Source organism: Moschus berezovskii, chromosome 1 (genome assembly GCF_049115385.1).
Source record: "Moschus berezovskii isolate FMDL1 chromosome 1, NW_MosBer_1.0, whole genome shotgun sequence".
NCBI classification, from domain to species: Eukaryota; Metazoa; Chordata; class Mammalia; order Artiodactyla; family Moschidae; genus Moschus; species Moschus berezovskii.
The window spans coordinates 36791566-36802701 of record NC_142460.1 but is presented as its reverse complement, the minus strand read 5'-3'; the positions used below and the strand labels follow the sequence as shown (position 1 = coordinate 36802701).

The 11136-nt window shown below is 37.7% G+C and overlaps 1 non-coding gene across 1 annotated transcript; it reads right to left on the bottom strand.

Moving 5' to 3' along the window:
• Positions 1-598: 598 nt before the first annotated feature.
• On the bottom strand, positions 599-705 carry LOC129553991 (U6 spliceosomal RNA). The gene has a single exon (XR_008685545.2). It is a non-coding gene; the product is annotated as a U6 spliceosomal RNA (small nuclear RNA).
• Between the last annotated feature and the right edge of the window lie 10431 nt (positions 706-11136).

Sequence of the window (11136 nt, the reverse complement as noted above, 5' to 3'; positions counted from 1 at the left end):
TGCACTTTTTATTTTGATACTGGGAGCCTATGCATATATTTCTACTGTGACAGTCTGAAGTTTGAAAATTTTGTCCCCTTAAAATTAAATAAGGAAATTAAATATTCTACTTGAGTTCTGAGTGTTATAATTTTTATCATCTACCCAGGCATAACAGTGAAAATTTATTATAAGAATTACTCAGACTATTCTTATTTGAGACATATTACCCATTCACAATTTTCTCCTTATATAATCTGTAAGACTTTTTACAGGACAAATCTCACTACTTTCTTCAACTTGCCATGGCTTTGTTCATGCACCCCTGCTCATGCAATCAATCTTCCAAAATGGCCTTCTCACCCTCTTCATGTGATCTAAAATTTAAGTCCATAATTGAAGGAGTTTGGCAAATATTTTATGAATAACTTGGTTGATAATATTCTAAAGTATCTGGGATTGTATTAAAGTAATCTTGAGAATGTATTGACAAGTTCTCCATTAGAGTCGGACATGACTGAAGTGACTTAGCAGCAGCAGCAACCCCTCTACACACATATACACAGTGCAGTGAAGTCTAAATAGAAGCAGAGACTTCTACAATCCCATTGTATTTTTTTAAAATATGGAACACTTCAGGAATTTGCATGTCATCCTTTTGCAGGGGCCATGCTTATCTTCTCTGTATCATTCCAATTTTAGTATATGTGTTGCTGAAGTGAGCACTAAAATCCCATTGCATTTTTAAGTGGAAAATCATGACATGATCTCCTAGTCACACTGAAAATTACCAGATTTTATTCCAGGAGCATTACTTATTCCACACATTAATAAAAAGTGACTGAACCCAACCTGATGGAAGGATAGATAAATAGATAAATGATAGACAGGTAGTTCAGTTCAGTCGCTCGGTCATGTCTGACTCTTTGTGACCCCATGGACTACAGCACTCCAGGCCTCCTTGTCCATCCCCAACTCTTGGAGCTTGCTCAAACTCATGTTCATCAAGTCGGTGAGGTCATCCAACCGTCTCATCCTCTGTCATTCCCTTCTCCTCCACTCTCAATATTTCCAAGCATCAGGGTCTTTTCAAATGAGTCAGATCGTCGCATCAGGTGGCCAGAGTATTGGAGTTTCAGCCTCAGCATCAGTCCTTTCAATGAACACCCAGGACTGATCTCCTTTAGAATAGACTGGTTGGATCTCCTTGCAGTCCAAGGGACTCTCAAGAGTCTTCTCCAACACTACAGTTCAAAAGCATCAATTCTCTGGTGCTCAGCTTTCTTTGTAGTCCAACTCTCACATCCATACATGACTACTGGAAAAAACATGGCTTTGACTAGATAGACTTTGTTGGCAAAGTAATTAGTCTCTGCTTTTTAATATGCTGTCTAGGTATGTCATAACTTTCCTTCCAAGGAGCACGTGTCTTTTAATTTCATGGCTGCAGTCACCATCTGCAATGATTTTGGAGTACCCAAAAAATAAAGTCTCTCACTGTTCCTCTTGTTTCCCCATCTAGGTAGACATATTTTTAAATTTACATTTTCCAACTTCATAGGCAAGTTTGCCTATATTTATATCTTGCATAAATTTGTACCAATTTTAATATCTCACTATTTTGCATGTTTATTTTTAGTTAAAACTCTTCATATTATTTATATTAATTTATCATATCAACTTATTTATATTTCAGAAATAGTCAGTCATATTTACAAAATTCTTTCTCAGTGTATTGGCTTCATCTGCTCAGCTACTATAGCAACACACCATACACTGGAGGCTTAGTTGAAATTTATCTTCTCATAGTTCTAGTGGCTGAGAGGCTAAGACCAGGATACAAACTAGGTCAATTTCTCTTGAGCATTCTCTTCCCAGCTTGTGCGTAGTCACCTTCTGACTAGGTCCTCAAATGGTAGCGAAAGAATGTACCCTCCATTGTCAATTCCTTGTGTGTGTGTTTGTGGAGGAATTGTTGTTTTATTTTTATTTTTAATAACTTTATTTTGTATTGAAGTATAGTTGATTAACAATATTGTGTTAGTATCAGCTGCACAACAAAGTGATTCAGTTATACACAAACACATATCTATTCTTTTTCAATTTCTTTTCCCAATTAGGTTGTTACAGAATATTGAGCAGAGTTCCATGTGCGACACAATAGGTCCTTGTTGGGTATCCATTATAAATATAGCGATGTGCCCATGTCAGTCCCAAACTCCCTAACTATTCCTCCTCCCCACACTTCCCTGCTGGTAAACATACATTCATTCTCTGAGTCTGTGAGTCTGTTTCTGTTTTGTAAATAAGTTCATTTATAACATTTTTTAAAGATTCCACATGTAAGTGATTTCATATGATATCTGTCTTTATCTAACTTATTTCACTCAGCATTACAATTTGTAAGTCCACCCATGTTGCTGTAAATGGCATTATATAATTCTTTCTAATGTCTGAGTAGTATTTTATTGTATATGTTTACCATGTCTTCTTTATTCATTCTTCTGCTGATGGACATCTAGGTTGCTCCCATGGCTTGGCTATTGCAAAAAGTGCTGTATGTATTGAATATTGGGGTACATGTTTCCTTCAACACCATGTTCTTCTCCAGGTAGATGCCAAGGAGTTGGATTGCTGTATCATATGGTAAGTCTCTTTTTAGTTTCTTAAGGAACCTTCTTACTTTTCTCCATAGCGGCTGCACCAATTTGCATTCCTCTCGACAATGCAAGAGGTTTCCCTTCTCTCTTCACCATCTATAGCATTCATTAATTATAGATTTTTTGATGAAGGCTCTTCTGACCTGTGTGAGGTGATATCTCATTTTAGTTTTGATTTGCATTTCTTAAATATTTACTCCTTGGAAAGAAAGTTATGACCAACCTAGACAGCATATTAAAAAGCAAAGGGAAAGACAGAGGATGAGATGGAGGGATAGCATCACTGACTCAATGGACATGACTTTGGGTAAAATCTGGTAATTGGTGATGGACAGGGAGGCCTGGCGTGCTGCAGTTCATGGGGTCACAAAGAGTCAGACAAGACTGAGCAACTGAATTGAACCATCTTTCATGTACCTCGTGGCCATCTATATGTCTTCTTTGGAGAAATGTCTATTTAAGTCTTCTGCCCACATTTTAAGAACACTAATATGCCAGCAAATTTGGAAAACTCAGCAGTGGCCACAGGACTGGAAAAGGTCAGTCTTCATCCCAATCTCAAAGAAAGGCAATGCCAAAGAATGCTCAATCTACCACACAATTGCACTCATCTCACACGCAAGTAAAGTCATGCTCAAAATTCTCCAAGCCAGGCTTCAGCAACATGTGAACCGTGAACTTCCAGATGTTCAAGCTGGTTTTAGAAAAGGCAGAGGAACCAGAGATCAAATTGTCAACATCTGCTGGATCATGGAAAAAGCAAGAGAGTTCCAGAAAAACATCTATTTCTGCTTCATTGACTATGCCAAAGCCTTTGACTGTGTGGATCACAATAAACTGTGGAACATTCTGAAAGAGATGGGAATCCCAGACCACCTGACCTGCCTCTTGAGAAACCTGTATGCAGGTCAGGAAGCAACAGTCAGAACTGTACATGGAACAACAGACTGGTTCCAAATAGGAAAAGGAGTGCGTCAAGGCTGTACATTGTCACCTTGCTTATTTAACTTATATGCAGAGTACATCATGAGGAACGCTGGGCTGGAAGAAGCACAAGCTGGAATCAAGATTGCTGGGAGAAATATCAATAACCTCAGATATGCAGATGACACCACCCTTATGGCAGAAAGTGAAGAGGAACTCAAAAGCCTCTTGATGAAAGTGAAAGAGGAGAGTGAAAAGGTTGGCTTGAAGCTCAACATTCAGAAAACAAAGATCATGGCATCTGGTCCCATCACTTCATTCTGAACTGAATGTTTTAAATTTTTTATTTGTTACTCTTTTAAAATACTTTGGGTACAAATGGAAGGCTACTTTTTCAAATAAGATGTATGAAAAAAGTTATTTTTGAGCAATTACAAAAGAAGGTCTTAATGACCCAGATAACCACAATGATGTGATCACTCACCTAGAGCCAGACATCCCAGAGTGTGAAGTCAATTGGGCCTTAGGAAGCATTACTAGGAACAAAGCTAGTGGAGGTGATGGAGTTCCAGCTGAGCTATTTCAAATAAAAGATGATGCTGGTAAAGTGCTGCACTGAATATGCCAGCAAATTTGGAAAACTCAGCAGTAGCCCCAAGACTGGAAAAGGTCAGTTTTCATTCCAATCACAAAGAAAGGCAATGCCAAAGAATGTTCACACTACTGCACAATTGCACTCCTTTCACATACTAGCAAGGTAATGCTCAAAATCCTTCAAACTAGACTTTAACAGTATGTGAACCAAGAATTTCCAGATGCACAATCTGGTTTTAAAGACAGAGGAATCAGAGATTAAATTGCCTACATCTGTTGGATCATCGAAAAAGCAAGATAGTTTCAAAAAAGCATCTACTTCTGCTTTATTGACTATGCCAAAGGCTTTGACTGTATGGATCACAACAAACTGTGGAAAATTCTTAAAGAGATGAGAATACAAGACCACCTTATCTGCCTCCTGAGAAACTGAAATGCAGGTCAAGAATGTAGGTAGAACTGGACATGAAACAATGGACTGGTTCCAAACTGGGAAAGCAGTACATCAAGGCTGTACATTGTTACACTGCATATTTAACTTACATGCAGAGTACATCATGTGACATGCTGGGCTGGGTGAATCATAAGCTGGAGTCAAGACTGCTGGGAGAAATATGAATAATCTCAGATATGCAGATGACACCACCCTAATGGCAGAAAGCAAAGTGAAACTAAAGAGCCTCTTGAAAAGGTGAAAGAGGAGAATGAAAAAGCTATTCAAAATAGTACAAACTGCACCTCAGATAAGTTTCTTGGTTATTTCTATTCCCTTAAATCTCTTTCTGTTGAGTTATGCTCCTTGTTTTTCTTTATGATTGACAGAATTTAACTCAAATAATAATACAAGTAAATTAGGGTATTTTACAAGTCAGCATTCTATTGATAGTCTGCAGAATATCTCACAAGTTAACTTTCTGTTTTAGATGTTTCAATTCATAGACTACTTGTATTAATACAACCAGATAGATAAAAATATGTGTGTACATATACATGTGTTTGTGTTTTATATATGTATATATAAATATATACAATATAAGTAAGATATATATATCCATATTTATAATGTATATTTATTTATAGGATGAAGTTCAATATGAATTTTTTAAAGTTATCTTGAAAGTATCCATAAAAGTTTAAGATGAGTCCAAAAAATAGTGATGATGTACAAGTGTTATTCTTCCAAACATATAACATCATGCCTCTGGCTTTTATTTTGTTCAGATGAAAAAATGTCTACATATCTTTACATCATTTTTGGTACAGCTTTCATTGAACCAGAAAAAAAAAAAATGTGTGTTAAGTCATTTATGAGTTACTAATGGTTTTTTTTTTTTTTTTGCTTTATTGAGTATCAGTTCTGAAAACATAAGATTTACTAGTTGCTAATTCCTTAAGTCAGAGAATTTGGAAAAACTGTCAATTTAGTTGTGATTTATGTGTCAACAATTTGCACTGATATTTGCGGTGGTTATATACATGCATACACACATACATATATACATACATGTACATATACATACATATATGCACACACACGTGTGTGTGTGTTCAGTCACTCATTTGTGTCCAAGTCTTTGTAACCACATAGACTGCAGCCCACCAGCCTCCTTTGTCCATGGGATTCTCCAGGCAAGAAAATCTGGAGAGGGTTGCCATTTCCTCCTCTTATATCTATTATATACACACTTAAAGAAGTACATATATATACTTAGAGAAGTCAATATTAGCCTAATAATGATGTCACTTTCACTTGGCAATGTTTTTGGAATAGGCTAGCCCAAGGCAGCACCTCATTACAGGGCAATGTATGAGAAGGCCATTCATTCTGTCTTTTAAGATCATGAGAAATACAAATTTCTTTGAAATCTATGTTATGTGAACTCAAGTCTTAGGGAAACATAGCTTTAAATAATGTATCATGATGCTATTAATAATTAAAATGACATAGCAACTGAGTTTGTCAGCAAATTTCTTTCCATATATTCACTATAGACATATGAAACCTGGATTTGTCGTTGCAAGGAGCAGGTGTTTAGAATTATAGAGTTATTCAACGCATCAACAGAAGGTTAAAGAGAGAGCACTGGGTGAAATTTATAAAAAATCTTATAAGTAGCTAACAGGTGATTCTTAAAATTCCTTCTGCTCTGCTCTTCCATTTTCCACTGTGATTGCAGCAGCTTAATTTTGGTCAAGACAGGCCATCAAGCAATGGAACCATCAAAGGCAACATGAGATCCTTTTAAAGAAGTCCCATCTGTGATAGAAACTTTCCTCCAGAAAATCCACAGATTTTTACCCCCAGTGCTTCCAGACTTTCATTGTTTCACTCCTATAAGTGCCATTGAGAAGAAGAATATCAATAGCAAAATTTGTTGTGGACCTTGTATTCACCTATAGATCTATGCATTCTAAATCCCTACTTCTTATTTAAGACCAATATTTCTGTTTTCAAAATATATATCAGGAACAGATACAATATATACTTTCAAGAGATAATGTATTTAATAGCTACCATTTTTTGAAGTAAAATTGCAACTCAACTTCTCATACATAACAGTTTAAATCAGAATTATATAGTTACTATTTTTGTTGTTCTTAAGAGGTTTTCTTCTTTTTTTCCCCGCTTTTTCTATCAATGGCTACAGCTACCATTCTAAGTCTGTCTGACATCTATTTTATCACACTTTATGCAGATACAAATATTGGAATATTTTTCTTGCCAAAACCATAAAATAAATCCCCTCAAATATATTATATGACATTTATGTTAACTATAATATATATTTAGTTGGTTATCTAAAAATATATTTTATAAATAACAATACTAATTTTATCACATAAAGTGAAAGTCCCTCAGTTGTGTCTGACTCTATTCTCCAGGCCAGAATACTGGAGTGGGTAGCCTTTCCCTTCTCCAGGGGATTTTCCAACCCAGGGATCAAACCCAGGTCTCCCTCATTGCAGATGGATTCTTTACCAACTGATCTATGAGGGAAGCCCCTTTATCATAATTCTTTGAGACTTCCCTGATAAACTGTGATAAAATAAGCATCATTCAGACTGTATTTCTAAATGATTAGATTTGGGAAAAAACTTCATGAGAGAAAGTATGAATGGTGTGTAAGAGCATTTTTTTCAGGAGATAGATTGAATAGATTTAATTTCTATCTTTTGAAATGTTATTTTATAATGTTAATTTATTCAGTTTCTTTAGACGCAAAATGAATAAAAAATGTACAATAGGACTTTTTTGCGAATTAAATGAGTTATTAAGTAAAAAGTATTTATGACAGAATCTTGGCCCATGTAACTATCCAAAAATTTTGAGTATATATGTGTATGTGTGTGCCTATGTGTATATATACACATACATTAGTTTGATAGCATACTATATATTTTTAATTGAGCCAAATAATTTGATAATGTGAAACATCAATAATACACATATTAATTTACAATATAGAAAATCTGAATATATTTCTCATATAAAATATCTTTTTAAGGCTTCATATATATCTATATAAATCCAGTATTTTGGCCATACACCACTTCAATATGTATTTTCCCCTATAATATTCTAACTGAAAGATCCAATAAATTTTTATCAGTTCTTGCTCGCAATAAGTTGTGGGAGACAGACTCAAATAGAATTATTATATATAAGTTATGTTTATTTCAGAAAAACAGAAACGGTTCTAGTTATTTCAAAGAGCATAAATTTATTACAGGGACTTAATTACATATGACCAACAGAGTGGCTGTCAAAGTATTGGTGAAAGAGGCTTTTATTAGACTTCAGGAAACCTGGAAGGACAGGACTCTGATGACCCCTGATAACCAAGTGTTTGTAGACAGAGTGGACTGTTCTCAGGATGAGAGGCAGACTCTCCTGGCAAACACTCGTGACTGTAATGATGCTGGCACTTGTTCAAAGCTTAGGCACATCAGCTTCACATCTGTAGCTCATTAGCTAAAGAACAAGTGTCTCTATATTTTTAATCATTATTTTAAGGAGTTCATGATCTGAGCCACAGTCAACTCCTGGTCTTGTTTTTGCTAACTGTATACAGTTTCTCCATCTTTGGCTGCAAAGAATATAATCAATCTGATTACAGTGTTGACCATCTGGTGATGTCCATGTGTAGAGTCTTCTCTTGTGTTGTTGGAAGAGGGTGTTTGCTATGACCAGTGTGTTCTCTTGACAAAACTCTATTAGCCTTTGCCCTGCTTCATTCCGTGCTCCAAGGCCAAATATGCCTGTTACTCCAGGTGTTTCTTGACTTCCTACTTTTGCATTCCAGTCCCCTATAATGAAAAGGACATCTTTTTTGTGTGTTAGTTCTAAAAGGTCTTGTAGGTCTTCATAGAACCGTTCAACTTCGGCTTCTTCAGCATTACTGGTTGGGGCATAGGTCTGGATTACTGTAATATTGAATGGTTTGCCTTGGAAACGAACAGAAATCATTCTGTCGTTTTTAAGATTGAATCCAAGTACTACATTTCAGACTCTTGTTGACCATGATGGCTACTCCATTTCTTCTAAGGGATTCCTGCCCACAGTAGTAGATATAATGGTCATCTGAGTTAAATTCACCCATTCGGTTCATTTTAATTCACTGATTCCTAGAATGTCTATGTTCACTCTTGCCATCTCCTGTTTGATGACTTCCAATTTGCCTTGATTCATGGACCTAACATTCCAGGTTCCTATGCAATATTGCTCTTTACAGCACCGGACCTTGCTTCTATCACTGGTCACATCCACAACTGGGTATTGGTTTTGCTTTTGCTCCATCCCTTCATTCCTTCTAGAGTTATTTCTCCACTGATCTCCAGTAGCATACTGGGCACCTACCGACCTGGGGAATTCCTCATTCAGTATCCTATCATTTTGCCCTTTGATACTGTTCATGGGGTTCTCAAGGCAAGTATACTGAAGTGGTTTGCCATTCCCTTCTCCAGTGGACCACATTCGGCTGTGGTCCATGTGATCAGATCGACTACTTTCCTGTGATTATGATTTCAGTGTGTCTGCCCTCTGATGCCCCCTCGCAACACCTACCGTCTTATTTGGGTTTCTCTTACCTTGGGCATGGGATATCTCTTCACAGCTGCTCCAAGAAAAAGCAGCCACTGCACCTTACCTTGGATGAGGGGTATCTCCTCAAGGCCACCCCTCCTGACCCTGAACGTGGAGTAGCACTTCTCAGCCCTCCTGCACCCGTGCAGCCACCGCCTATTGGATGTAGGGTAGCTCCTCTCGGCCGCCGGCCCTGGCCTCAGGAATGGGGTAGCTCCTCAGGGCCATGCCGCTTTGCGTGGTCGGTTATGCCGGGCCGGTGTCTCTCGCGTCTGCGCCCCCCCGGGGCCGCGTCTCTTGCATCTGCGACCATTCAGATATGACCTAAATCAAATCCCATATGATTATACAGTAGAAGTGAGAAATAGATTTAAGGGACTAGATCTGATAGATAGAGTGCCTGATGAACTCTGGACGGAGGTTCGTGACATTGTACAGGAGACATGGACCAAGACCACCCCCATGGAAAAGAAATGCAAAAAAGCAAAATGGCTGTCTGAGGAGGCCTTACAAATAGCTGTGAAAAGAAGTGAAAGCAAAGGAGAAAAGGAAAGATATAAGCATCTGAATGGAAAGTTCCAAAGAATAGCAAGGAGAGATAAGAAAGCCTTCCTCAGCGATCAATGCAGAGAAATAGAATAAAACAACAGAATAGGAAAAACAAGAGATCTCTTCATGAAAATTAGAGATTCCAAAGGAACATTTCATGCAAAGATGGGCTTGATAAAGGACAGAAATTGTATGGACCTAACAGAAGCAGAAAATATTAAGAGATGGCAAGAATACACAGAAGAACTGTAAAAAAAAGATCTTCACGACCAAGATAGTCACGATAATGTGATCACTGACCTAGAGCCAGACATCTTGGAATGTGAAGTCAAGTGGGCCTTAGAAAACATCACTACGAACAAAGCTAGTGGAGGTGATGGAAATCCAGTTGAGCTATTTCAAATCTTGAAAGATGATGCTGTGAAAGTGCTGCACTCAATATGCCAGCAAATTTGGAAAACTCAGCAGTGGCCACAGGACTGGAAAATGTCAGTCTTCATTCCAATCCCAAAGAAAGGCAATGCCAAAGAATGCTCAAACTACCGCACAATTGCACTCATCTCACACACTAGTAAAGTCATGCTCAAAATTCTCCAAGCCAGGCTTCAGCAATATGTGAACCATGACTCCCAGATGTTCAAGCAGGTTTTAGAAAAGGCAGAGGCACCAGAGATCCAATTGCCAACATCCGCTGGATCATGGAGAAAGCAAGAGAGTTCCAGGAAAACATCTGTTTCTGCTTCATTGACTATGTCAAAGCCTTTGACTGTGTGGATCACAATAAACTGTGGAACATTCTGAAAGAGATGGGAATCCCAGACCACCTGACCTGCCTCTTGAGAAACCTGTATGCAGGTCAGGAAGCAACAGTCAGAACTGTACATGGAACAAAAGACTGATTCCAAATAGGAAAAGGAGTGAGTCAAGGCTGTATATTGTCACCCTGCTTAATTAACTTATATGCAGAGTACATCATGAGGAACGCTGGGCTGGAAGAAGCACAAGCTGGAATCAAGATTGCTGGGAGAAATATCAATAACCTCAGATAGGCAGATGACACCACCCTTATGGCAGAAAGTGAAGAGGAACTCAAAAGCCTCTTGATGAAAGTGAAAGAGGAGAGTGAAAAGGTTGGCTTGAAGCTCAACATTCAGAAAACAAAGATCATGGCATCTGGTCCCATCACTTCATGGGAAATAGATGGGGAAACAGTGGAAACAGTGTCAGACTTTATTTTTTGGGGCTCCAAAATCACTGCAGATGCTGATTGCATGCATGAAATTAAAAGACGCTTACTCCTTGGAAGAAATTTATGACCAATCTTGATAGTATATTAAAAAGCAGAGA